This window comes from Triticum urartu, chromosome 5A, assembly GCF_056163025.1.
Source record: "Triticum urartu cultivar PI428250 chromosome 5A, HENAU_Tu73, whole genome shotgun sequence".
NCBI classification, from domain to species: Eukaryota; Viridiplantae; Streptophyta; class Magnoliopsida; order Poales; family Poaceae; genus Triticum; species Triticum urartu.
The window spans coordinates 33,012,595-33,039,397 of NC_141877.1; the positions used below are offsets into that span (position 1 = coordinate 33,012,595).

Sequence of the window (26,803 nt, forward strand, 5' to 3'; positions counted from 1 at the left end):
ATGGACATGAGGGACATGTACCCCGTGCGGTCTGGGTTGCCAGATTGTATGGACTGGCGTGATGTAGGAGGAATTAGCCCTCCCGTGGACCCCGTCTGCCACCGTTTGTTGGGCCAAGGCCACATCAGAGTCCCTATGGACCTCAAGCTCCACAGGACCAACTGTTTCCAGATGATCATGTTCAGCTCCCAGGACATGGTGGTGATCCCTATGAAGATTACTATGGAAACGTCTGAGTTGGTAGTAGCTTCACTAGTATTGTAATAGTTGTATCCTCCACAGTCCTGCGTGACCCGTGGAATATGACTTGGTGTGTATCACATTCCGGAGGTGTAGAAAATAATGTATAGGAGCTTGGAATGCCTCCGATGAGATGTAACGTCTTTCACCGTAGTTGTACTCTAGCCTGGGCTTGTACTAAACTATGTACGGTGTGTATGACCGATGGTATATATATGGCAATTTCTATATTACCATGTCGTGCAAATAAACATCTCAGCATTCCATGTTATCCATTACATTCCACACTTCCTTTCCAAGATTGTGCCATCCTTGTCTAAACATTGTCTTGTTTTTCCTAGGATGGTCAACACCCGCAGCAACCCTGCTGCCCCAGAGCAGGGTGAAGCCAGTGCAGCTAGGGATGAGAATCTGCCTCACCCGCCTTCTCTGGCCGAAGTTATGCTAGAGGCAGAAAGAAACAAGCGTGAGACTAACCGCTTGCTGGAGCGGATTGAGCAGAACACTGCACGTCATCAAAGGAACAACATGGTGTCAATAAATGACTTTATCAAGTTGTACCCACCAAATTTTAATCATTCTGTTGAGCCCCTCGATGCGGATGATTGGCTTCGCAGCATCACCCATAAGCTACATTCTGCCAACGTATAGCCGAAACTGATAAGGTTACCTACACTGCCTATCACCTCGAAGGCCCTGCTAGCCTTTGGTGGGAAAACTTTGAGGCTATGCGCCCGGCTGGCCAAATCACTACTTGGGCTGAATTCAGTGAGGCTTTCCGTGAGCATCACATTCCGGAGGGTCTCATGGATCGTAAGCGGGAAGAATTATGTAATTTCACCCAAGGCAGACTGACGGTGGATGCATACAGTCGTGAGTTTGGAAATCTGGCACGTTATGCTCCTGAAGAGGTATCCACCGACGCCAAGAAGCAGGAAAGGTTCCGTAAGGGACTTAGCCCCGAGCTTCGCCGTGACCTCCGTCTGCATGATTGCACCTCCTTCCAGAAGTTGGTCAATGACGCCATCAGTGCTGAGACAGGTCAGACTGACTATGACGCTTCACGCAAGCACTCCCATGATTTTGGTTCTTCATCCGGCTCTGGATCTCAGAAGCGCCGGGTGTGGATTCGAAACACAGCGCTGCCACCCAGGTTCACCCCGAGGCCATCCTTTGAGGCGCCTCGCCCCAACCAACAGTTTGCACCGCCTAAGACCTATGGTGGCCCCGCTGCTAATACTGCTCCACACCCCAATGTTGTGACATGTTTCAAGTGTGGAGAGCCGGGTCATTATAGTCGAGAGTGTCCCCAGAACAACAACCCCAACCAGTCTGGAAAGTCCGTTGGCCGTGGTAAACCAGCGGGAAAGACATTCTACGCCAAGCTAGACACCACTACACGTCGCCATGTCAACTATGTCTCAGCTGAGGAGACTCGTGATGATCCCAACGTCATCCTTGGTACGCTCCTTGTTAATTGCCATCCGGCATATGTTCTTTTCGATACTGGAGCATCTCATTCATTCATATCTGAGAGCTATGCTCAATTGCATAACACGACATTATGTGACATGCCCACTTCCATGGTAATTCAAACTCCGTGTTCCAAATGGCAAAACTCTAGAGTAAGCCATGGGAATGAAATTCTTATCGATAGACTTGTCTTCCTTGCACCACTAATAGCTCTCAAGTCCTCGGACATAAACATCATCTTGGGTATGGACTGGATGTCAGCCCATTATGCTAATATTGATTGCTCTACTAGAACTATTCAACTTATCCACCCATCGGGCAAGACAGTCAATGTCTTAACTCGAGTGGCCAAGCTCTAGCTTTACTCCCTAAATGCCAACCCCCTTCCAGACCTTGAAGATATTCCGGTAGTCCGAGACTTCTCGGATGTCTTTCCTGAAGAATTGCCAGGTGTTCCACCTGACAGAGATGTCGAGTTCGTGATAGACCTTGTTCCAGGAACTGTTCCGATCTCTAGAAGACCCTATAAGATGGCACCCTTAGAACTAGCTGAGCTTAAGAAACAACTCGATGAGTCCTTGAAAAAGGGTTTCATCCGCCCTAGTTCTTCTCCTTGGGCTTGCCTCGTCCTCTTCGTCAAGAAGGATGGAATGGATCGGATGGTTGTAGATTACCGACCAGTCAACTTGGTCACTATCAAGAACAAGTATCCTCTTCCCAGGATCAGTGATCTGTATGATCAGCTCGCTGGATCCTCAGTCTTTTCCAAGATGGATTTGAGGTTGGGCTACCATCAATCAAAATCAAAAACGTGGACATTCCCAAAACGGCCTTTGTTACTCGTTATGGCTAATACAAGTACACCGTCATGTCCTTTGGTTTAACCAATGCCCCAGCCACCTTCTCTCGGTTAATGAACTCGATCTTCATGGAGTATTTGGATAAATTCGTCGTGGTATACCTCGTTGATATACTCATCTACTCCAAGAATGAGCAAGAACATGCCGAACATCTAAGGCTGGTATTGATGAAACTTCGAGAGCATCGCCTTTATGCCAAATTCTATAAATGTGAATTTTGGTTGCCAGAAGTGACCTACCTAGGCCATGTAATCTCTGGTAAGGGTATTGCTATCAATCCCGAGCGAGTTCAAGCCGTCCTTGATTGGACTCCGCACGAAACGGTCAAGCAAGTTCAGAGTTTCCTTGGCTTAGCGAGCTATTGTCGCCACTTCGTCGAGAATTTCTCCAAGGTTGCTAAACCTCTAACTGAACTCCTGAAGAAATATAAAAAGTTCGAGTGGACCCCATAGTGCGAGTTCAGCTTTCAGGAACTGAAAAGACGCCTGACATCTGCTCCCGTACTGGAGCCACCAGATTTCTCCAAGGACTTTTGAGGGAGTCCTGGATTAGGGGGTGTCCGGATGGCCGGACTATACCTTCAGCCGGACTCCCAGACTATGAAGATACAAGATTGAAGACTTCGTCCCGTGTCCGGAAGGGACTTTCCTTGGCGTGGAAGGCAAGCTTGGCGATACGGATATGTAGATCTCCTACCATTGTAACCGACTTTGTGTAACCCTAACCCTCTCCGGCGTCTATATAAATCGGAGGGTTTTAGTCCGTAGGACAACATATAGATTAACAATCATACCATAGGCTAGCTTCTAGGGTTTAGCCTCTCTGATCTCGTGGTAGATCTACTCTTGTACTACCCATATCATCAATATTAATCAAGTAGGACGTAGGGTTTTACCTCCATCAAGAGGGCCCGAACCTGGGTAAAACTTCGTGTCCCTTGCCTCCTGTTACCATCCGGCCTAGACGCACAGCTTGGGACCCCCTACCCGAGATCCGCCGGTTTTGACACCGACATTGGTGCTTTCATTGAGAGTTCCTCTGTGTCGTCGCCATTAGGAAGGATGCCTCGCCCCGTCTTTAAAGACGACACTGTTGCTAAGGGAGCTTTGGCTGTCAGCCAAACCCTCCGGCTAGGTGGTTTTCTTATGACCGCCTGTTCGGCTTCTGCGCCGACGATGACCTCTCGAGCCATCAAAAACAATCTTCATGTCAGCTCGGAACTCGCCGAGCAGTTAGATCCAATGGAGCTCTCCTCCATAAACGAGCTCTTGGATCGCATCGCCGCCCTAGGAGTCGCTACGGATTACGACCAGATTGGGCCTAAGCCCGATATGAGAGAGATTAACTCTGCCCAAGTCACCCATGACGTTGTCGTGGTAGAGGGACAGGGTGGCGACCCCTCATCTATCTTAAGGACTAGCTATGTCCGGATTTCCGATCCCTCCAAGCCGGATACCCGTGGAGGGGAGGATATCACTCAAGACCTGAACCTAGAGTCAAGCGACGGACTGGATTCATTGGACAACATCCAGGAATCCAAATTCTCGAGTTCGGAAATTCCTTGGCCTCTGAGCCTCAGATGGGGTGAGGCTTCGGATTTAATTCCACCCACCCACCCGAACATAAGCGATCTATCCCAAATTAGGCAAGAGCCTGAAGAAATCGTACATCATTATTGGGCCAGATTCCTCCTGGTTATGAACAGGATAAAGGACTGCCGCAAGGAAGACGCAATTTCATTCTTCTACAATAATTGCACGGACAAGGGAATCCTCAACACCATAAGTCGCCGTGATATTACACGCTTCACTGACTTGGCGTCCATTGTACAAAAGTACTGTGCGATGGAAAGCGCCTGGAAAACCGAAATAAAATTTTGGGACAATTCGGCCCTGAATACAGACCCAGTCCGAAATAAAAGGGTGCATCATCGCCAGACACTCGGGTCAAACACCAAAAAGCAAAAACCCTCTACAGGGCATGGAACCGTATTGGAAGGACGCCACACCAACTCATAGCCTTAGAGCATGTTGGATACTCCGGCAGGTGGCCAAAATTGGCGAAGATCTCCTAATTCCGGAGGCCACAGAAAGCCACCCCAGAGAAACCAATACGGTATTAACAGTCTTCGAGACTTTCGCATCAAATAACATCCGAAAAAGGACACTCCACAGCCTTGCCAAAATCTACCAAGTGGCAACAATAAACCCATGGAGTGACACGGCTATTACCTTTAACGCCAGTGATGAACCTAAATTCCGAACAGCCCGAGTACCAGCTGCATTGGTCCTCAGTCCAATAGTGGACGGCTTTCATCTTACCAAGGTAATCATGGACGGCGGCAGCGGATTGAACCTCATTTATGAGGAAACCCTTCAAAAAATGGAAATAGACTGGAACCGCATTGAGCGAAGCAGCACAACCTTTAGAGGAATAATCCCCAGTCGGGAAGCGCGTTGTACAGGAAAAATCACACTAGATGTGGTGTTCGGCATGCCAGATAATTACAGGTCCGAAGAGGTCACGTTCCATGTGGCTCCGTTCAGCAGCAGTTATCGCGCTCTGCTAGGAGGGAAGCGTTTACAATCTTCCAAGCAATACCCCATTACGGGTACATGAAGCTCAAGATGCTCGGGCCTAACGGGATCATCACTCTCGCTAGTGATCCGGACATAGCACTCCGCGCCGAAAACAAGATAGCCGCATTGGCCCTCGAGGCACTATCCGAAGCCCTAGCGGCTGAGGAACTGACTGCGCTGCGCTCCACGGTGAATAGAGACGATGTGGTACTCGACAAAAGATCCAAGTCCACCTCCTTTAAACCGACGGACGAAATAGTCAAATTCTGTCGGCGTTCTGGGAACGGGGGTCCCCAGACTTTCGTGCCTGCAGCCTGCGGCGTGGCTCAAAAGGGGGCCCAGCGCGGCCCATCTTCATCAACACAGACCCAAGACCCTCGCGAGGGGCCAAGCCTCGCGGGGCGGATGACACGGAGCTTCCTCAGGCACGGCCTCATCAGGCTGGCCCGCGAGGAGGCGAAGAGATCAAGGCGAGGTACCTCACGAGGTGCCCGTGACGCAAGCCATGACGACCAAGGGTGCCAGGCGGGCGCCAGCTCTCGCAGTGTCCTTCTTTCCTCTTTGGTGCAAAGGGAGCAAGCGCAGGCGAGAGCATCAAGCAAAGGCACCCGTTTCGGTGCAATGGGACCAAGACCAGTCCAACGGCAGGGAGGAAGTCATTGTGGAGCCCAAGCCAGCATCACCACCAGAGCCTTTGGCAGGCGAGGACCAACTTTAGTCAGGATAAGTGTACTAGATGTTCCCCTTCAAAGTGGCCAATTGTTGGCGCCCTTCCCGCTCAATATTTGGGAAGAGGCCCAGGGCCTTTGCCTATAAATAGGACTAGCCACCCACAGGGTAGAGGGGATCGAGCATCGGCCAACCTAGAAACTAGAAGGGATCGGATCGCAATCGAGAAGAGAGTGAGAGAGAAGGGTGACTGAACTCCTCCTAGCAGTTCATCGCCCCAGCCAAGAACAGACCCTCGCGAGGTTGTTCTTCCTTGTATTGCTCATCATCATCAGCCCAAGAGGCAATCCACCACACCACACACTGGAGTAGGGTATTACACCACAACGGTGGCCCGAACCAGTATAAACACTTTGTCTCTTGTGCTGTTCTTTCCATAGCTTAGTCCTTAGCGAGGCGGAGGGGTGCAGGTAGGTAGAAGGCGAAATCTCCGTGCGCACCCCAGTGTTCGAACCTCAAGGGTCTGCCGGAACCCGAAATCCGACATTTGGCGCGCCCGGTAGGGGTGCGCCGGAATCCACCTTCTGCCGCTTCGTGTCCCGTCGCGTCGTCACCACCATGTCCGGCGACCAGGCGGGCAACCCAGATCCATGGGCGGCGTGGCCCGCCCGCACAGAGCCGCTCGCCTCGGGCGACCCCGTGCCCCAGGCAGCTCGCGGTCCGCAGGGCGCTGTGGGCCGCGGGCGACGCGGACAGGCTTCGACAGTTCTCACACCGTGGCAGGCGCAGTCCGCAGCAAGGGCCTCCAATCACGCCGCAACCGCGACACCGTACACCCGCCGGGAGCAGGCGAACTCGAGGGCCGCTCTCACGGTGGCCCGAGAGCTGCTGCAGTGCAGGCTGCTGGAGGGCGGCCGCGACGTGCTGCTGGAGCGGGTGGCAGAGCTCCTGGGCTTCGTTGCCTCGGGGGCTCACCCCTTCTGCACCCAGCTCCCATCTCAAGCCCAGGGCGGCCCACGCGGGGGCTCCACGCGCACCCGCGGGCTCCAAGGCTACTCCAACGCCAGCGAAGCTGTCGGCACCGGACCGGCGGCAGCGCTGCCCCCGCTCCCGGTCCGCGAAGAAGGACTCGACGCGACCCACGGCCCAAGTGGACAGCCGCGCTACCACCCCACGGTGGGCGCGTCAAGCAGAGCTGCGTGGCACGCGGAGCACTACGGCATGGCCTTCGGGATGACGGCGCCAGAAGAATACGTGCCCCTCATGATGGACCAAGGACACCCTCACGAGGGCGAACAAGGCTCGCTCCTCAGCCCAAGCTGGGGGGACGAGGCGCCAGAAGCTGAGCCCTTCCAGGAGCCCCGGGACGGTCCCACTGGCCACACTGGAGGCAACGATTATCGAGTATCGCTAATTTCTCAGGAGCAGGCATACGCTAATCATGGATCGCATGAGGTGCAGGTCGCCACAGCGAGCAGCTGCCCCGCTCCCACAGTCTCCTACCCCTCGGGAGGAGGGCGCAGGGGGCTGCAGGGGAGGGGCCGAGATCCGACATCACCACCACGGCGTTCGGAGCAAGTTGTTCTCAGGAGGTAGGCCCTCTGCTGGGGAGGTGCCTCAAGGCCTGCCCCTGGCGGAGGACCCGTGGTCGTCGGGGGAACCGCTGGCGACCGCTCTACCACATCGGCGGCGTCCTGGTTTCCGGTCGTCGTTGATGGCACTAGAGTGTGGCGCAAGGCGGGGCCCTCGTCTGGCGATATGAAGCAAGGCCGGTACCTGTGAAGAAGGCCCAGTGCCTGTGAAGCTCGCCGCCCCGTGACACTCTCATGTAATAATGAGTGGGGTTGTACACGCCCCGGAGTCTCAGGGGTGCCAGCCTCAGGCCCTGGGGCTCCCTCCCACGCCCAGTGGTGACACTTAGCTCCGCGCTGGTGAGAAGACGTCCAATACTAGATTAGGTGCCGGACGCGGCCTTTTGTCTGCTTTCGTTGCTTTGGTTGTCACTTTCCCCCGCTGGATTTAAGTTAGATTCGAATTTGAGATTTGCGTGTGTTCGGGGAAGAGGTGCTTAGTCTCGTTCGAGCAATTTCTCGCGTTTTGATTACCACTTTGCCTCAGCTGCCTCCCCTCGTGAGCCCCTCGCGAGCCGGGTCAGGCCTAGCTTGCGCGCAGCCCAGACTGCCGCCGCCGCATCCTCTCAGGAGGGTTTTTTACTGCAGATCCTACGGATTCGATCAGGGAACACTCGAGACACCACAGCCTCCCACAGGCTACCTCAGGGCCCGCACGGGACAAAGGTAAACTAGCCGACCAGTGCGTCGCTTAAGCCAACCACTTGGCGCGGGCGCATGGGCAATGTAACGTCTACTAATACGATGGACACAAGTTTTACATGAGGGGCTCCCCCTCCAAAATGCTCCCATAGCCATCAGGCCAAAACCTGAGTTCTGTTCATGCAGGGTAAGGAAACAAGAACGATGCATGATCAGTCGGATAAATCCCCCAATGCGTCCTCAGGAGCACCACCCAAACCGTTGCTGGCATCGCTGAAATCGCCATCGCTGTCTGCGTCGCCGCCAGCGGCGTCGGGGCCGTTCACCACACCGCCCTCTTCGGCAGCCACGATCACGCCGTCGTTGTCTGAAGCAAAGGCCCTGACAAGAGCATCCACATTGTCTTCCACCCAGTGCGCCAGGTCGTCTCGGACGGCCTGGGGGACTGGGGCGATGGCGGCGTCGAAATCGAAGTGGGGATCCATGTTCCGGAGATGGCTGAAGACGCGAGAAAAGACGCGCCCGAGCAGGGCACAGCTCCTCTCCTTCACCAACCTGTCGGCCCTGACCGACCGCGCCTCGAGCTGTGTCACCACATCGGTGAAGAACAGAAGGTTGCCGGCGTAGTTGACTGCGTGCGGCTCGCCAACAGCCGCCTCGCAGATGTTGCCCAAGGCTGTGTTGGCTCTCTCCCGGAGCGTGGTGAGCATGGGGCCGTGCTCATGCTCCAGGATCCGCCGCTGACGTATCTCGTCCGCATTCTGGTGCGCGACGACCTCAGCCTCCTCCACCCGCTGGCGAAGAAGGAGCACCTCGGCCTGGGAGGTGGTTGACTCCCCTTGCGCTACCTCAAGGGCGGCCCGAAAAGCATCGGCCCGCCGCGTCGCTTCCTCCAGCTTGGCCCTCAAGGCAGTAGTCCTACCTTCAGCCTCGGCCTGGATCAACCCCAGCCTCTCCTCGAACTCGTGCTCGAGGTTCAAGCGCGCCATCGCTACCCGACGTCCGACCTCCTCCAGGACACGGGCTTCCCGTGCAGCGACATCATCCTTCGCCTGCGTCACCAAGCACTCCCTCGTCTCCAGACGCTCGTACTCGTGGGTACGTTCGGCGGCTTCCAGCGTCAGCGCCTCCTCATGCTTCTGGAGCTCTGCTGGGTCGCCAGAGGCCACCTTCATCGACGCGAGGGCTGCCTCGCGCAGCTCCACTTGCTCCTCCAGTGAGTGGCACCAGGCCAGGAGCTCCCGAGCCCGCTCCTCCACCGCCTCTCGCCGCCGGTCAGCTTCCCGGGCCTCCTCAGCGGCCCAAGATCGGGCCTCCCGAGAGGCCACCAGCGACGCCTTGGCCTCTGCGTCGTCAAGATCGCGCTGACGGCGCGCAAGGGCGATGGCGCCCTCCAGCTCGCGCCTCTCTGCAGCCAGGTGCAGGCCCTCGGCCTCAAGGCGCGCGTCTTCATCAGCAAGCTCCTCACCAAGCAGGCTCACCGCGTCAGCCGCCCTTCGAAGGAATCCTTGGCGAAGAGCACGACGCTCCCGGGCGCGCTCGAGCACGTCTTCCACACCATCATCTGCCCCAAGCAAGCGTCGGGGGCCACGAATCAGCACTCCCCCTCCGGGCAGGGGGCTGGGGGCTGGCACCCTCGCGACGGCCGGGCATGCCACGCTAGAAGCCCGGCCTGGAGCCAGCCCGTCCCCAGATGAAGAGCGCAGGGAGCGCCTCAGCCAATCGCAGTCCACGACCAGGCGAGAAGCCCACGGAAGGCTGGCTATGCCACGAGAAGGCCCGCGAAGGAGGATCGCGAGGTGCGCAGGGCCACGATGCGCCTCGGGATGGTTCGCCTCTCCGATCTCCCTCACCACAAGGGCTCTGCTGCTCAGAGCGCTTGAGGACGGTGGAGGGGGCGAAGCCAAGGGGGACGCCACCTCAGCCGTCTCCGCGAGCTCGGTTGGAAGGGGCCTGCGGAGCAAGGATCAGTAAAAGCAACAGAAGGATCGGGAGCCGGAAAAGGAGAAGGCTTACTCATCAGTGGCGAAGTACTTCCTACGCTTCAGCAGGCGACAAGGGTAATCGTCGCCCAGGGCTTCCCTTCTCTTCCGGAGGGCCTCAAAGTCCACGCGGAAGCGGCCCAAGAGTTGAGCGCAGGGATCAACCTACGATGAAGACGGAGCGTCAAGGCCATCCGTGTCAGGGGCGCCTGCCTGATGCGTGCTTCCAATCGCCTCGCCAAGAGAAGTGGCTGAAGCCTCAGGGGCCTCAGTCACAGGCACTGAGGGCAGCTGCTTGCCACCCTCAGCCTCAGCGGCACGGGCCCCAAGAGCTGCTCCCTCGTGAGCATCGCCCAGCGCTGTCACCCCGCCGGGAGCCCCCTCGGCCTCTGGCGCCTCATGCCTCCCTGCTCTGCCACTTGAGAAAGAGTCGCCTTGGCCGACTGGAAGGGGCAGTCACCATCACTGGGTTCTCGCGAGGCCCCTGGAGGCCGGCAGGGCGCGGTCCCCACTCATCAAAGATAGGCATCTGATTCACAAAATCGCCCCTATTCTGGCAGAGGTATAGCAAGGCCCCTCCTGCTGGATGCTGCCAGGGTTGGGGTCCCCAGTCAGGATCAAGAGCGCTGTCCTCAGCACTTCAGGCATCAGGTCCTCTTCCTGGAGCCTCATACGATCATCACACCCGCTGAAGGCCCACATCCGACGGGAGTGGCGTTGGAGAGGAGCAACGCGACGTAGTAGGAACTCCTTCACCACCTTGGGCGCTGTCACGCCAAGCGACCTCAAGAACGCGAAGCGGTGCCAGACGAAGACGAGCCGGGGGCCCTCAAGCGTCTCCTGGCCCCAGCCCGAATTGGGGACAGCAGGAGAAGTTGGCTCTGATAGCAGGGGGCTGGGCACCCCTGCATCCACATACAGCCATCGCTCGCGGAACCTAGCCGCGGGCAGAGGGAGCCTGAAGTCAATCCCTGAGGCCGTTGTCTCAGACGCGGCAACGAAGCTCACGCACGCCCAGCATTGGGTAGGGTCGACAAGGCGCAGAGAGAAGAAGTGGCGCAGCAAGGCAACCGAAGGAAGGATGCCCATCATTCCCTCGCAAACAAAGGCGAAGACCAAAAGGAGGGTGATGGATTCAGGACCCAGATGCATCATGTGAATCTGATAGTGGAAAGCACGGCATTGAAGAAATTAGAAAAGGGGGGAACCAGACCCTCCCACAGGGCGTCGCAAAATACGGGACCTCGGTGACTATCCTATCGATGGAGAAGTGGGACACGGGCCAGGCCGTCGTCCTCCCGCATTCGTTGAAGATAGTGGCCAGAGCCGAGCTGACCTTGCCCAAGCCCTCGGCGGGGGCAGCCAGCGGCGGCGAGCAAGGCGCAGGCATGGGTTTCTTCCCTTCTTCGTCGGAGCCATGGCGATGGGAAGGGGGGGAAGGTTCGAGATTGGGTTGAAAACAGAAGCTGGAGTTCAAGAGGAGGAAGGACAGAGGGCGCTCGAGCAACAGAAAGGGGAGCGGTTGTGTACGACTACGAGTCCACCTAGCATGGCGCAAAATAAGGGGGCGTGGGGGAACAGTGCCGCCCACGCCCAATCAACCGCCATGCGGCGCCCAAGGCCGCAGGCTGTTAGGGCCCGCGGCGCTTCGCTCTTGCCGTTTCGCCTCCCTGCACGGCCATGTCCGGGCGCGCCTTGGGCCCAGGGGCTACTGTCGGCGTTCTGGGAACGGGGGTCCCCAGACTTTCCTGCCTCCAGCCTGCGGCGTGGCTCAAAAGGGGGCCCAGCGCGGCCCATCTTCATCAACACAGACCCAAGACCCTCACGAGGTGCCAAGCCTCATGGGGCGGACGACACGGAGCTTCCTCAGGCACGGCCTCATCAGGCTGGCTCGCGAGGAGGCGGAGAGATCAAGGCGGGGTACCTCACGAGGTGCCCATGACGCAAGCCATGACGACCAAGGGTGCCAGGCGGGCGCCAGCCCGCGCAGTGTCCTTCTTTCCTCTTTGGTGCAAAGGGAGCAAGCGCGGGCGAGAGCATCAAGCAAAGGCACCCGTTTCGGTGCAACGAGACCAAGACCAGTCCAACGGCAGGGAGGAAGTCATTGTGGAGCCCAAGCCAGCGTCACCACCAGAGCCTTTGGCAGGCGAGGACCAACTTTATCAGGATAAGTGTACCAGATGTTCCCCTTCAAAGTGGCCAATTGTTGGCGCCCTTCCCGCTCAATATTTGGGAAGAGGCCTAGGGCCTTTGCCTATAAATAGGACTAGCCACCCACAGGGTAGAGGGGATCAAGGATCGGCCAACCCAAAAACTAGAAGGGATCAGATCGCAATCGAGAAGAGAGAGAGAGAGAGAAGGGTGACTGAACTCCTCCTAGCAGTTCGTCGCCCCAGCCAAGAACAGACCCTCGCGAGGCGGTTCTTCCTTGTATTGCTCATCATCATCAGCCCAAGAGGCAATCCACCACACCACACACTGGAGTAGGGTATTACACCACAACGGTGGCCCGAACCAGTATAAACCCTGTGTCTCTTTTGCTGTTCTTTCCATAGCTTAGACCTTAGCGAGGCGGAGGGGTGCAGGTAGGTAGAAGGCGAAATCTCCGCGCGCACCCCAGTGTTCGAACCTCAAGGGTCTGCCGGAACCCGAAATCCGACAAATTCCAGGTCCATCCAACGGACCCCAATAAAACAGCTTCCATCGGGGCACAGTTAAACCCTGATGTAGATGTTGCGCTGCGAGAGTTCCTACGAGAGAACTGGGATATTTTCGCCTGGCACCCTTCAGACATGCCAGGAATCCCACGCAGGCTGGCCGAGCACAGCTTAAATATCCTAAAAGAATTCAAACCTGTCAAGCAAGCTCTTCAGCGTTTTTCTGAACCTAAGAGACATGCCATGGGAGAGGAGCTAGCAAAGCTATTGGAGGCCGGATTCATCAGAGATATAAAACATCTGGACTGGCTAGCAAACCTGGTGATGGTACCAAAGAAGGAAAAATCCTGGCGCCTGTGCGTTGATTTTAAAGACCTTAACAAGGCTTGCCCAAAGGATCCCTTCCCCTCCCCCGCATCGATCAAATTATCGACGCTACCGCAGGACACGGTTCGTTGTGTTTTCTGGACACATATTCCGGCTACCATCAAATCAAGATGGCAGAATCAGACCAAGCCGCAACGGCATTTATCACACCATACGGCCCATTCTGCTTCAACCCAATGCCCTTCGGTCTCAAAAACGCCGGCGCAACATATCAGCGCATGATTCAGACATGTCTGGCAAACCAGATCGGCAAAACGGTGGAGGCATATGTAGATGATGTGGTCGTCAAAACAAGACATGTCGAATCTCTAGTAGACGACTTCAGGCTCACATTTGATAACCTCCAAACATACGACATCAAGCTCAACCCAGAAAAATGCGTTTTCGGCGTCCCAGCCGGAAAGCTCTTGGGCTTCATTGTATCCGGTAGAGGAATTGAAGAAAATCCAGCCAAGATCCGAGCTCTGTCACAATTGGATATCCCAAAGAACCTCAAACAAATACAAAAGTTAACCGGATGCGTGGCGGGTCTAAGCCTCTTTATCTCCCGCTTGGGAGAAAAGGCCCTACCCCTTTACCGCCTCCTTCGGCGCACTGAACACTTCGAATGGATGGATGCAGCCATGGCCGGACTCGACGAAATAAAAGCCATATTGGCAACAAACCCAGTCCTGGCCGTGCCAAACATTGGCGAACCAATGATATTGTACATTGCAGCAACACATCAGGTAGTAAGCGCAGTGCTCGTCGTCGAACGAGAAACGGACGGACACAAATTCCCCCTTCAAAAGCCAATCTATTATGTGTCCACTGTCCTCACTCCGTCCAAATCATGGTACCCGCATTATCAAAAGATTGCTTACGCGGTATTCATGGCATCTCGGAAGCTACGACACTACTTTCAAGAGTGTTCAATAATAGTAGCCTTGGAAGTACCACTTAACGATATTATAAACAACCGTGATGCAATAGGCCGGATTGCAAAATGGGCCATTGAGCTCCTCCCATTCGACATAACTTATAAGCCACAGCGAGCCATCAAGTCGCAAGTTTTGGCCGACTTCGTCGCAGAATGGACGGAGGCCGAACTCCCTAAAGAGTACGGCACATATTCAAATTGGATCATGCATTTCGACGGCTCCAAGATGTTGGCCGGACTAGGGGCTGGCATCGTTTTGACGTCCCCCACAGGAGACACAGTTCAATACGTACTCCAGATTATGTACAAAGACTCCAACAATGCAGCCGAATATGAGGCCCTTTTACATGGTCTCCGGATGGCAGTATCCATGGGCATTCAACGCTTGGAGGTGCACGGGGACTCGAACCTCGCAATATCCCAAATAAATGGAGACTTCGATGCCAAGGATCCAAAAATGGCAGCTTACCGCAACGTCATCCTAAAAATGTCAGCTCGGTTCGAAGGGCTTGAATTTCACCATATAGCCCGGGAAAATAATCAGGCAGCAGATGTCCTGGCACGCATTGGCGCAAAACGCGATGTAATCCCCCCAACATCTTCTTGGAAAGGCTGCTCAAGCCATCCGTAGTATGGGAAGGGGAGCCGAACAATAACAGCCCAGACCTAACTGCACTGCCCGACACCGAACATTCTGACACAATAGGAGGCTCTGCCAATGAAATAACACCTTCAGCCCACGTAATAATGGCCGTCATCCCCCCGTGGACAGAACCATTCCTCGCCTACCTTACTAGGCAGGAACTCCCCGAGGACCAAAATGAGGCACGCTGTATAGTGCGGCGATCCAAAGCCTACAAAGTCCACGAGGGAGAGCTTCATAAGAAAAGCACTACCGGAGTCCTTCAAAGGTGCATCTCCTAAGAGGAAGGGTGGAACCTCCTGGCTGAAATTCATGCCGGACTCAGCGGTCATCATGCTGCAGCTCGGTCCCTTGTAAGCAAGGCCTTCCGTACAGGCTTTTATTGGCCGATGGCCCGGGCAGACGCCCAGGACTTAGTCCAACGATGCGCCGGTTGCCAGCTCTTTGCAAACCAAAGCCATATGCCACCCACCGCCCTCCAAACTATCCCCATCACTTGGCCCTTCGCGGTCTGGGGGCTTGACATGGTTGGACCCCTTAAAGGCGGAACCCACAAATACTTACTGGTCATGGTGGATAAATTCACCAAATGGATAGAAGCCAAGCCTGTTAAGACGGCCGAATCCGGACCGGTGATAGACTTTATATCCGGGGTCGTACACCATTACGGCGTCCCCCACAACATCATCACTGATAATGGCACAAACTTTACGGCCGATGAGGTAAAACTCTGGTGCAAAAACATGGGCATCAAGCTCGATTATGCTTCAGTCTATCACCCACAAACTAATGGCCAGGTCGAACGTGCAAATGGTCTTATCATGAGCGGCATCAAACCCAGATTAGTGTGGTCCCTCAAGGAATCTAACACGCACTGGGTAGAGGAGCTCGACTCCGTACTCTGGGGGCTACGGACCATGCCGAATCGCACCACCGGATACACACCATTCTTTATGGTGTACGGCGCAGAGGCAGTTTTGCCTTGCGACATAATTCATGACTCACCTCGAGTGCGCATGTATGAAGAAAGAGAAGCCGAGCTCGATCGGAAGGACAGTTTGGATGCATTGGAGGAGGAGCGCGACGTGGCAAAAGCCCATTCCGCATTCTATCAACAACAGGCTCGAAGATACCAAAGCAGAGAAGTACGGGCCAAAAATTACAACATTGGCGAATTAGTTCTACGCCTGCCGGACAAGAAAAAGGACAAACTCAAGCCCCAGTGGGAAGGTCCCTTCATAATTGACCAAGTCCTGACTGGTGGAGCGTACCGCCTGCGAGATGCATCGGATAACCGACTCGAGCCGAACCCATGGAACGCAGCCCGTCTCCGAAGATTCTACGCCTAGCGTCGGACTCTGTGTTCGTCTCCTTCCTCTGTCCATTTTTTATATACTGTCTGTCTTACATTTCTCTCCTTCTCCCCTTCCTTTCTCTTATATCCTTTAAAGGCTCATCAACTGACGTGCTATTCGCACTCATTAAACCTAGGGGCTTCTTTTAACAGAAGCTTATTTATACGGGCTTCATGCCCAACACATGTGTTACACTTCCGCATGTACCTTTTATTTCACCATTATATGCATCGATATGACTTAAGTTTTAGCCAAGCTGGGTTGCCTGGCTCCTGTGCTTACCCCATACGTTCCCGATTATTCGGCTAGGCGGTAAAGGGAGCATCTCTATGATTGTTACTGCCGGATCAGCCGGATGTGTACCTCAGACTGGGTGAAGCCGAAAGCTAGCGTTCTTAAGGGAATATTCGGTCGGTGACCTAAAAGATGATCTTTTCACTTATTTATTTATGTGCCCCCAGATGCTTTTTCCTGCGTCTTTCTCGTAGAATGGGCATGCACTTTAGGGCATGCCTCCCAGGGAAAGGAACTCCTAACGGAACTATTCTTCCTAGAAGATGTTTCTTACTAACCATGTAATATAACACAACTAGTCGGGCACTTGTGTGTTCACGCACTAATGACCCCTACTCTTGGTCTCCACGCATTCCCTGGTTCTTATATAGCTGCATGGGAATTCGGATGCACTCCGGACCGTCAGGTCCCGAGGCTGAAGCGAAAAGGTCGGCCATGACAAACGATCTACAATCCGGCTAGAAGGCATTATAAATGTCAATTACATTACATAGTCATTCTGACTGATTGTATTCCTCTTCAATACCATCTAACAGGCTGTCTAATTTACAGTGCTACTGGGAATACTTTGCGGCCAATTCTACTTGGCCGTATACTAAGCTTACAGGGATCTCCTTCCCATCGGGCCCCACAGGGCCGACCTCGGCCATGTGGTTGGGGTCAGCCTTTGTGTACCGCGTCTTCACCATGGCCCAGGCCTCCCTAGCGCCTTGATGGCAGGCCGATATCTTCCACAATCGGAAGCACCGCCGTGCTCCCTTTAGCTTCTCCGCAAGCTCTCCAAGACCTTCGGGCATGGAGATGGATGGCCACAGGGCCTGGGCAACGCCTTGCATCGCCTGCCGAACTCGCTCGAGCAGTTGTGAGAGCTCGGAAAGAAGGTCACCCGTAGAACCGGGCATCTCCTCTGCAAGACGACCTGTTAGCACACCTACAGACATTACTCTGTTAGTCGACTTCCCTGCCGAACCTTTTTTCAAAAGGTTCGTTCAAGCACTTACTAAATATGCCGCGCCGAAGCCGCTGATTCTCCTTAACGGAGTCTGACAGCTGGGCACGAACATCTTTCAGTTCGACATCCAGCTTGGTGTTGGCATCTTGGAGATCGTTCTTCTCCCGCCTCACCTTTGTCAGCACCTTCTCACCAGCCTTCAGCTGGTGTAGGAGGTGTTTCCTTTCCGGATTCAATCCGGCGCCATCTGCAATTTCATTTGTCAGATTCGCACCCATGCCGTGCTTTGCAAAATACTTATCTTTCGAAGTGTATATCACCAGAGGGGGTCTCCTTGGGCTCCCCTGCCACGGCTAGTGCGGCCTCAAGTTGGGCTTTGCACTCTTCCAGCTCCTTGGACTGTAGGGAATTCTTTTCTGTAAGAACCTGCATAACAAATGATCCTTAAATCAGTTATTCTAACTGTTTCAAGTCTCGGGGGCTACTAGTATATATATATATATATTTACCAAAATTTTCTTACCCGTATGTCTTTTACATATTGCTCCGTGGCTCTGGCTAGACCATTTTGAGCGGCACGGAGGTACGCATCTCCCGAATTGAAGGCGTCTAATGCCTCTCGGGAGAAACAAGCGTCCGGTGCGCACCTTGTGTTCTTCTCCGCCTCCAGACCAGGCTTTGGAGCCTGGCTGGTGGAGGCGCGATTGGCAGCCTCTCGGGATATAGTCCGGCGAGGTCTCTTTATCCTGAAGAAAGCACGAGTGTTAATATACCTTGAAGGTATAACACCTGGGATAAGGTGGCGCGCCATACCTTTGCGCTGACGCCTTGGTCCGGACTGCACCTCTTTTCTGCCCACGGGGCCCTGCGGCCCCTCGTTGGCTTGTCGCCGCAGGTTCGGCCTCCCGTCTCAAAAACCTCCCCTGCAAAGTTCGGTTGTAATCACGAAACTGAAAACACGAGAGGGCGGACCCCTATTCGGGGTACTGGGACTTCAATCTCAGTTACCTGGGAGGCCGGGATTAGCCCTGGGTAATCGGCCGTAATGGCCACCAAGGCGTTGTCCTTGCTCAATTGATGGAACACTCCATCAATCAGCTCCACAGATAAGTCCGGATCCTCTTGAGAGGCCGGGTCGAGGGACCGTCCTGGGTCCTCGGGTTGTGGAGGAGGGTTGTTTATTTCTTTAACAGCCTGGCGTAGTTCCTGCGTTGAAGTCGTTAGACTGAATATTTAACAATGGGAATATAAAATGAATGGGCAGGTAAATGTGGCCACTTACCCAGCTTGGGGGATTGTACATAGAAAATCCACCCTTTGGGTTGACGTGGAGAAATTCCTCCTCTTCTCCCTTGTATAAAGCGGACAAGGTCTTTGTTAGAGTCGCAGCCGAATCCGGCCCCTTACGGCCGTAGCGGGTGGCGTCGTCCTCCCCGTTGAAGTCCCACATGGGGTGGCCTCTATACTGTAGCGGCTGCACCCCTCGCATGATGCATGCGGCCATGACCCCGATCATGGTCAGTCCGGAATGAGCTAACAACCTTATCCGGCCCATCAGGTAACGGACGTCCTTGTCACTTTCCCTCTGAGGGCTCCATGGACGCCAACTTAGGCGCTTCTTTAGTGGAGCACTGTCGAACTCAGGGAGGCCAGTCCGTACAGGATCCGGCAACGGGACGTCCTCTATGTAAAACCATTCCGAAGGCCAGTCCTCGGACGCCTTCTTCGGGGTTCCGGATAGATATCCGGTCCCGGCGATGCACCACACTTCGGCTCCACCCACTTGATATATTGACCCCTTCTGAGAACGAGGCACAAGGCAGAATAGCTCTTTCCACAGCCTGAAATGAGCCTCAACACCCAAGAACAGCTCACAGAGGGCTACGAAGCCCGCGATATGCAAAACGGAGGCAGGCGTAAGATTGTGTAGCTGGAGGCCATAGAACTCTAGGAGCCCCCGGAGAAACGGGTGGATTGGAAATGCGAGCCCCATATTAAATAAGGTACGAGGCATACCCGCTCTCCTTTGGAGGGACTAGGGGCACTCTCCGCTTGCTCTCCGCCATTATAGATAGCAAGACCGGCTCGAACCGGGACCATATAGGCCGGGGGGAGAAATCCCTTGGTCTGGAGCATCACTAGCTCGCTATGCGGGATGGAGCATCTCTCCCAATATCCAGGCTGAGGGCTGGAAGGGCGAAAGGAGGAGTTGCGGCGGCTGGCCATGGTGGTATGGACCTTTGTCGGATGCGCTCTGATGAACACTCGCGAGGGGGAGAAGGTGTGGTTTGGATCTAAATCCTCGTCCCTTTAAATGGGCGGCTCATTTATGCGGCTAGGGGTGTGGATGTAAAAACACTCAGACTTTTCATATTCGTTTGACATGTGGGAGATGACCATTATTGAGCGTAGAAGCCAAGGAGCGCAACATCTACAAGAAGCCGGACTTTATTCAACTGGTACACAGAATTTGGAGGAGAACCCGCCTTGCAATGCCGAAGACAATCTGCGCGCCGGACTCATCGTCATTGAATCCTGGTTCGAGGGCTACTAAGGGAGTCCTGGATTAGGGGGTGTTCGGATGGCCGGACTATATCTTCAGCCGGACTCCCAGACTATGAAGATACAAGATTGAAGACTTCGTCCCGTGTCCGGAAGGGACTTTCCTTGGCGTGGAAGGCAAGCTTGGTGATACGGATATGTAGATCTCCTACCATTGTAACCGACTTTGTGTAACCCTAACCCTATCCGATGTCTATATAAACCGGAGGGTTTTAGTCCGTAGGACAACATACAGATTAACAATCATACCATAGGCTAGCTTCTAGGGTTTAGCCTCTCTGATCTCGTGGTAGATCTACTCTTGTACTACCCATATCATCAATATTAATCAAGCAGGACGTAGGGTTTTACCTCCATTAAGAGGGCCCGAACCTGGGTAAAACTTCGTGTCCCTTGCCTCCTGTTACCATCCGGCCTAGACGCATAGTTCGGGACCCCCTACCCGAGATCCGCCGGTTTTGACACCGACAACTTTATTATCTATTGCGATGCCTCGTGACAAGGACTAGGTTGCATACTCATGCAAGATCGTCAGGTAATTGCCTATGCTTCACGGCAATTACACCCACATGAGGAAAACTATCCCACACATGATCTACAGCTTGCAGCTGTAGTCCATGCACTTAAAACTTGGCGACATTACCTTCTCGATAATCGTTGCGAGATCTTCACCAATCACCAAAGTCTGAAATATATCTTCACCCAACCGGATTTGAATCTCAGGCAAAGATGTTGGGTCGAGTTGATCTCAGATTACGACTTAGGGATAACTTACACCCCGGGAAAAGCCAATGTTATGGCTGATGCACTATGTCGTAAATCCTATTGTAACAACCTGATGTTACAACAAGGTCAACCACTTCTCCATGAGGAATTTCGGAAGCTTAATCTTCACATTGTTCCTCAGGGATTCCTATCTACCTTGGTGGTGAAACTGACACTTATGGATCAGATTGTAACCGCCCAGCGGTATGATAAGGGGATATCTCGGATCAAGCAGAACATTGCTAGCGGAGCTGCTACATGTTTCTCTGTGAACGATCAAGGTGTTGTCTTCTTTGAGAACCGCCTAGTGGTTCCCAAGAAACAAGAACTACGGCAAATGATCCTTAAGGAAGGTCATGAATCCCCCCTCACCATTCATCCCGGTAGTACTAAAATGTATCAAGACCTACACCAGAGGTTTTGGTGGACTAGGATGAAGAGAGAAATTGCTCATTACATTGCTAACTGCAACGTCTATCGTCGTGTTAAAGCAGAGCATCAACGGCCTGCTGGCACCCTTCAACCTTTCGCTATTCCTGAATGGAAATGGGATAAAGTCATTATGGATTTCATTACCGGGTTTCCCAGGACCAAGAGAGGGAATAATGCTATCCTCGTTGTCGATCGTATTTCCAAAGTAGCCCACTTCCTACCTGTTCGTGAGAGTATAACCGCTAGCCAGCTAGCTGACTTGTACATCTCCCGAATAGTGGCTTTTCATGGTGTCCCATTCGAAATTAACTCAGACCATGGGAGTCTCTTCACCTCTAGATTTTGGGAAAGTTTCCAAAATGCTATGGGAACCCGTCTCTCCTTTAGCACCGCCTTCCACCCCCAATCAAGTGGACAAGTAGAACGAGTCAATCAAATTCTGGAGGATATGCTCCGAGCTTCGGTCATCTCTTTCGGTATGGATTGGGAGAAATACCTTCCATTCGCGGAGTTCGCTTATAACAATAGTTATCAAGCTAGCTTGGGCAAAGCTCCTTTTGAAGTTCTCTATGGACGAAAATGTCGAACGCCTCTTAACTGGTCAGAAACCGGAGAAAGGCAACTCTTTGGAAAGAGCAGGTTCGCGTTATCCGTGAGAAATTGAAAACAGCCCAATCTCATCAAAAGAGCCAATATGACCGCAAACATAAGCTCATGACTTATGAAGTCGGCAAGAAGGCTATCCTTCGGGTTACTCCTTTAAAGGGAACCCATCGTTTCGGTATCAAAGGCAAATTGGCTCCTCGTTACATTGGACCCTTTCGCATTCTTGCCAAATGAGGAGAAGTTGCCTACCAATTGGAACTACCTCCGCATCTTTCCAGAGTTCACTATGTCTTCCACGTTTCTCAACTCAGGCGTTGCTTCGCGGATCCTATCCGTGGAGTGGACCACGAAACGCTTGATCTACAAGATAATCTCACATATCAGGAATATCCCGTTCGTATCCTTGATGAAGCCGAGCGTACCACTCGACGCCATAACATCAGGTTTCTCAAGGTTCAATGGTCACACCACTCTGAGAAAGAAGCCACTTGGGAAAAGGAGGATCGTCTTCGACTTGAGTACCCCCACCTTCTTTCCAACGGATCCTAAATCTCGGGACGAGATTCTTTTGAGTGGGGGTGAGTTGTCACACCCTAGCTAGCTCATGCATTAGAGTGTTGCATCATATCTACTTTTCCAGAAATTTGAAATGGGGATGACAGAACCCCCAGCACCCCCCTGGAAACAACTAGGGTTTACAAAAATCTTTTTCAATGAATCTGAAATGCCATTCTAAAAAGTCCACCGTTTTTGCCTTGGGTTAGAACCACTGACAAAATGGGTTCACATTTTTGTAGGACACATAAGATCATTGGATTAAATCTTTATCTATTTGCATTTGGGCATTTAAATGCTATAAGATAATTTAAATGCCCAAATAATTTTGGAAATAAGTGTGGGCTGTTGGAAATAATCTAAACAGAGCCCCTGATTATTTTTAGGATTTTTGAAGATGCCAAAGTATTTTTAATAAAGCCACACAGTTACAGAAAAAATAGAAAACAGAAATTAAAAGAGAGGGAGGGAACTTACCTGGCCGCAGCCCATCAGCCGGCCCACCTGGCGGCCCAGCGCTGTGCTGGCCCATGCCAGCCAGCTGCTTCGTCCCTGCCAGGCAGGCAGAGAGGTGACGCCGGCGAGCACGAGCTTGCCACGGCGCTACCTGCTTGCCGCCCATGCCCCTGGACACCTGGGCGAACCCCACGTCGCTGCCTCGACCCCGCGGACACCTCACTCACTCCCCTGCCTCTCTGCCTCGCTCTCCCGCACCATGGCCGACGCTGTCGCGCCCGCGCCACCGTGAAACTCGCGTCCGTCGTCGTCCCCGTGCCGCGCTGCCGTGTCCAACAGCTTCGCCGTCGTCGTCTCCGTCGAGCGGCCCGAGCCCCGAGCGCTCACGCGCCCTGCTTCATCCTCTTCGAGCTCGACTTCACCGAGCACCGTCGCAGATCCCCTTCGACGTCACCATCGCAACAGTTCGTCCCCGGCCGCGCCGTCTGCTCCTACGTGATCGCCGTGAGCTCCTGCACCTCCCCATCCTCTCTGTTCTCTCTCTCGAGCACCGTAGCGACTGCACGAAGCATCACCGCACGTGCCGCCGCGGAGCTCGTCGCCGATGTCACTCCGGCTACCCACCGTCCACACCACCATGACCAACACTCTCATCGCATCGCGAGGAGTCCGTAGCACCACTCCACGCGCCTCGATGTGCCCCGTAGCCTCGGGTTCGACTTCACCCGACTCCGGCGACCACCAAGGTCGTCGCCGGCGACGTTACCGGCCACCCAGAGCTCCACCACTTCCACCAAACGATGCGGCTCGCTCCCCGCGTCCCGTAGATGCCCTCCGCCACCCATTTGGTCGCCGGAGCACGAAAACCGCATTGCCCTGCCTCGTCTGGCCTCGCCGGCGGCTAAACGCCGGCGAGTTTGACCCCGTTTGACCCTGTTTGACAACATGTGGGCCCAGGTTGACTCCTCCCTGAGTCCATGACAGGTGGGGACCGTCTGCTAATTAAGTTAGGTTTAGTGCTAACTAGAAATTAGTTAGGCTAATTACACTAACATGGGGGTCCCACTGGTTAGGTTTGACCTGGACCGGCTCCGTTGACCGCTGACGTCACCATGACGCACTGCTGACGCAATAGCTATTTTCTGGAATTACTTTTACACAGGAAATTCCAGAAATACTACAAACTTCAAAAATTCATAACTTTTAATCTGTAACTCCAAATGCAAAGATTTATATATGAAATTTGATCAAAAAAATTTAATCTTTCCATTTGTAATGGTTTCATGCATGACAGAACACTTTAACCTTGCTGTTTAGGTGAAACAATCTAATGCACTTATATGACTTCATAACATGAGCTTCCATTTGAATCCTTGATTCAAATAGACTCAAACCAACATGTTTTACAATGCATTAGCCAGGACATATCATATTGCCATGTCATAGCCTGCATCATATTGTTGCATATTGCCATGTGATGATTGTGTTCTTTGTTGTCTTGCGTGGTAGGTTCTGCCTCCGAGGATACCTTCGATTATCCAACTGAAGGGCAGTACCCTACTACTACTCCATCAGGCAAGCAGCCCCATTGATCATATCGATACGATCCCATGTTCTCGCTCCTGCTCTCATTTACTGCATTAAGACAACAACGTTTCAAACTATTGTGTGCTGTGGTAGTTGAACCCTTTTCCTCTGCATGACCTGTCATTGCCACACTAACTAGATGAAACCCACTAGCATGTGTAGGAGTTGATTGAGCCATGTATGTGTTTCCTACCTTGCTATGCCTGCTATGCTTAGAGTTGTGTCAGGTCTGGTTCATCTGGGTGATGGGCTAGAGTGAAATGATTACGTCGGTAATGTGAGGGATGTGTTGAACATGATTTGGTAAAGGTATCGATGAGAGGCCATGTAGGAGTTCATGGTGGGTTGTTTCATTCAGGCCGTCCTTAAGAACTAAGATCTGTATGTGTGATTTAAGAATCAGTTACTACCATGAATTGGGATCCTTAATTGACCCTCTCGGCTTCTTAACCACCCTAGTCCTCTGTCAAGGAGTTGCAACTAGTTTCTGGTGTTTATAGGTTATGTGTTGGCGGCCGTGCGTAGCGCTGACCCTAGGGGTGGGCTATGATGCGGTAGATACACCACGGCACGGTGTACCAAGTCACCCGTTTGGTGTCTCGAGAACCCTGTACACATCGTTCGGGGCTGTATGTGGAAACCTCGGCCGGACTCCCTGCGGATGGAACCTGGATAGGCGATAAACCTGGACTAGAGACTTGAGTGTTTAGGTAGGCCGTGGCCGACACCCTCGTTGGGCTTCCGCTTGAAGGTCGCCGAGTACATGTCGTGTAAATGACGATAAGTGGTGAGAGCGTGTATGAAGAAGTACACCCCTGCAGGGTTAACATCATCTATTCGAATAGCCGCGTCCGCGGTAAAGGACTACTTGGTTGCCTATACAGTTCATAGACAAGTTAATGGTTACTACTAAAAGACTCAAGATAAGTGTGAGTACCGAGGATGGCCCTCTCGTAGGATGACGAGGGAGGATCCACAGTGGAGTATTGTGTTGGTGATTAGTGGACTCGTGTGTGAAAACTATTTTACAAGTGATGTCTCGTAGGGTAGCTTAGCCAAGAGTCAAAGCTGGCTTGCTGCAATAACTCCACCACCTTCTTGAGAATGAGCATGTATAGTGGGATCTGTTGTAAGTCTTGCTGAGTACCTTTGTACTCATGTTGCTTTAATTACTGTTTTCAGATGACAACACCGCCCCTTCCGACGGGTTTTACGTAGACCTCGACGTCGATGAGTGAATTGCCACCTAGGTGGTGATTCCGAGCCATGGAGAGCCCTATGTAGATAGACAGGCTTCGTCAAGCCTTCTTTCTTTCTAGTGTCTGTACTCAGACTAGTTTGCTTCCGCATGTTCTTGTATGCTTGTATGACTTGAGTGTCGGGTCATGTGATCCCTACCTGTATGAACATGTTATGTATGGCTCCCCGGAGCCTTTAAATAAAGTACTTGAGTTGTATAGTTCTGTTGTGATGCCATGTTGTATTTACACATATCGAGCATATTGTGTGTATGATTGAAATGCTTGGTATGTGTGGGATCCGACAATCTAGTTGTTTATCCTTCGCAGCCTCTCTTATGGGGAAATGTAGTCTAGTGCTTCATGAGCCATAGTAGTCCGCTACAGCCTGGTTCACCAGAGTCCTGCTAGCTTAGCACTACTGCTCAAGCACTTGACTAGCCGGCATGTGTTTCACTTCGTTCCTGTGTCTGTCCCTTCCGGGAAATGTCACGCGGTGACATCCGGAGTCCTGCCTAGCCTGCTATAGCCCGGTTCACCGGAGTCTTGTTAGCCCAGTGCTACAGCCCGGATTCACTCGCTGTTGACCGACATGCTCGATGTTGATTCATGTATGCATGTCCCCGTAAGTTTGTGCCGCTTTGGGTTCACGACTAGCCATGTCGGCCCGGGTTCTCTGTCATATGGATGCTAGCGACACTATCATATACGTGAGCCAAAAGGCGCAAACGGTCCCGGGCCATGGTAAGGCGACACCCGTGGGGATACTGTGCGTGAGGCCGCAAAGTGATATGAGGTGTTACAGGCTAGATCAATGTGATTTGGAATCAGGGTCCTGACAGCGTATTGGATCAGACCATGTACCGCTGATTTTTTCCTCAGGGGAGGATCTCATTCGGCGCAGCCCTAGGTTCTACTTCGAAACGGCTTGGTTCGAAGCGGAGGGATTCACCCAGAGGGTGGTAGATCGTTGGGGAGAGATTGGTAACCAGCTGGGGCCCCAACACGGGTCAGCAGAGTGCTGGAACGCGGCTGCCGGCAAGCTTCGTGCCTTCCTGCGCGGGTGGGTGATGTCTACTACACAATCTTCTTCTTGTAAACATTTGTTGGGCCTCCAAGTGCAGAGGTCTGTAGGACAGTAGCAAATTTCCCTCAAGTGGATGACCTAAGGTTTATCAATCCATAGGAGGCGTAGGATGAAGATGGTCTCTCTCAAGCAACCCTGCAACCAAATAACAAAGAGTCTCTTGTGTCCCCAACACACCCAATACAATGGTAAATTGTATAGGTGCACTAGTTCGGCGAAGAGATGGTGATAC

General features: G+C 53.2%; 1 pseudogene; it reads left to right on the forward strand.

The window, feature by feature from the left end:
* On the forward strand, nucleotides 1-25,484 carry LOC147967762 (uncharacterized; annotated as a pseudogene).
* The last annotated feature ends 1,319 nt before the right edge of the window (nucleotides 25,485-26,803 follow it).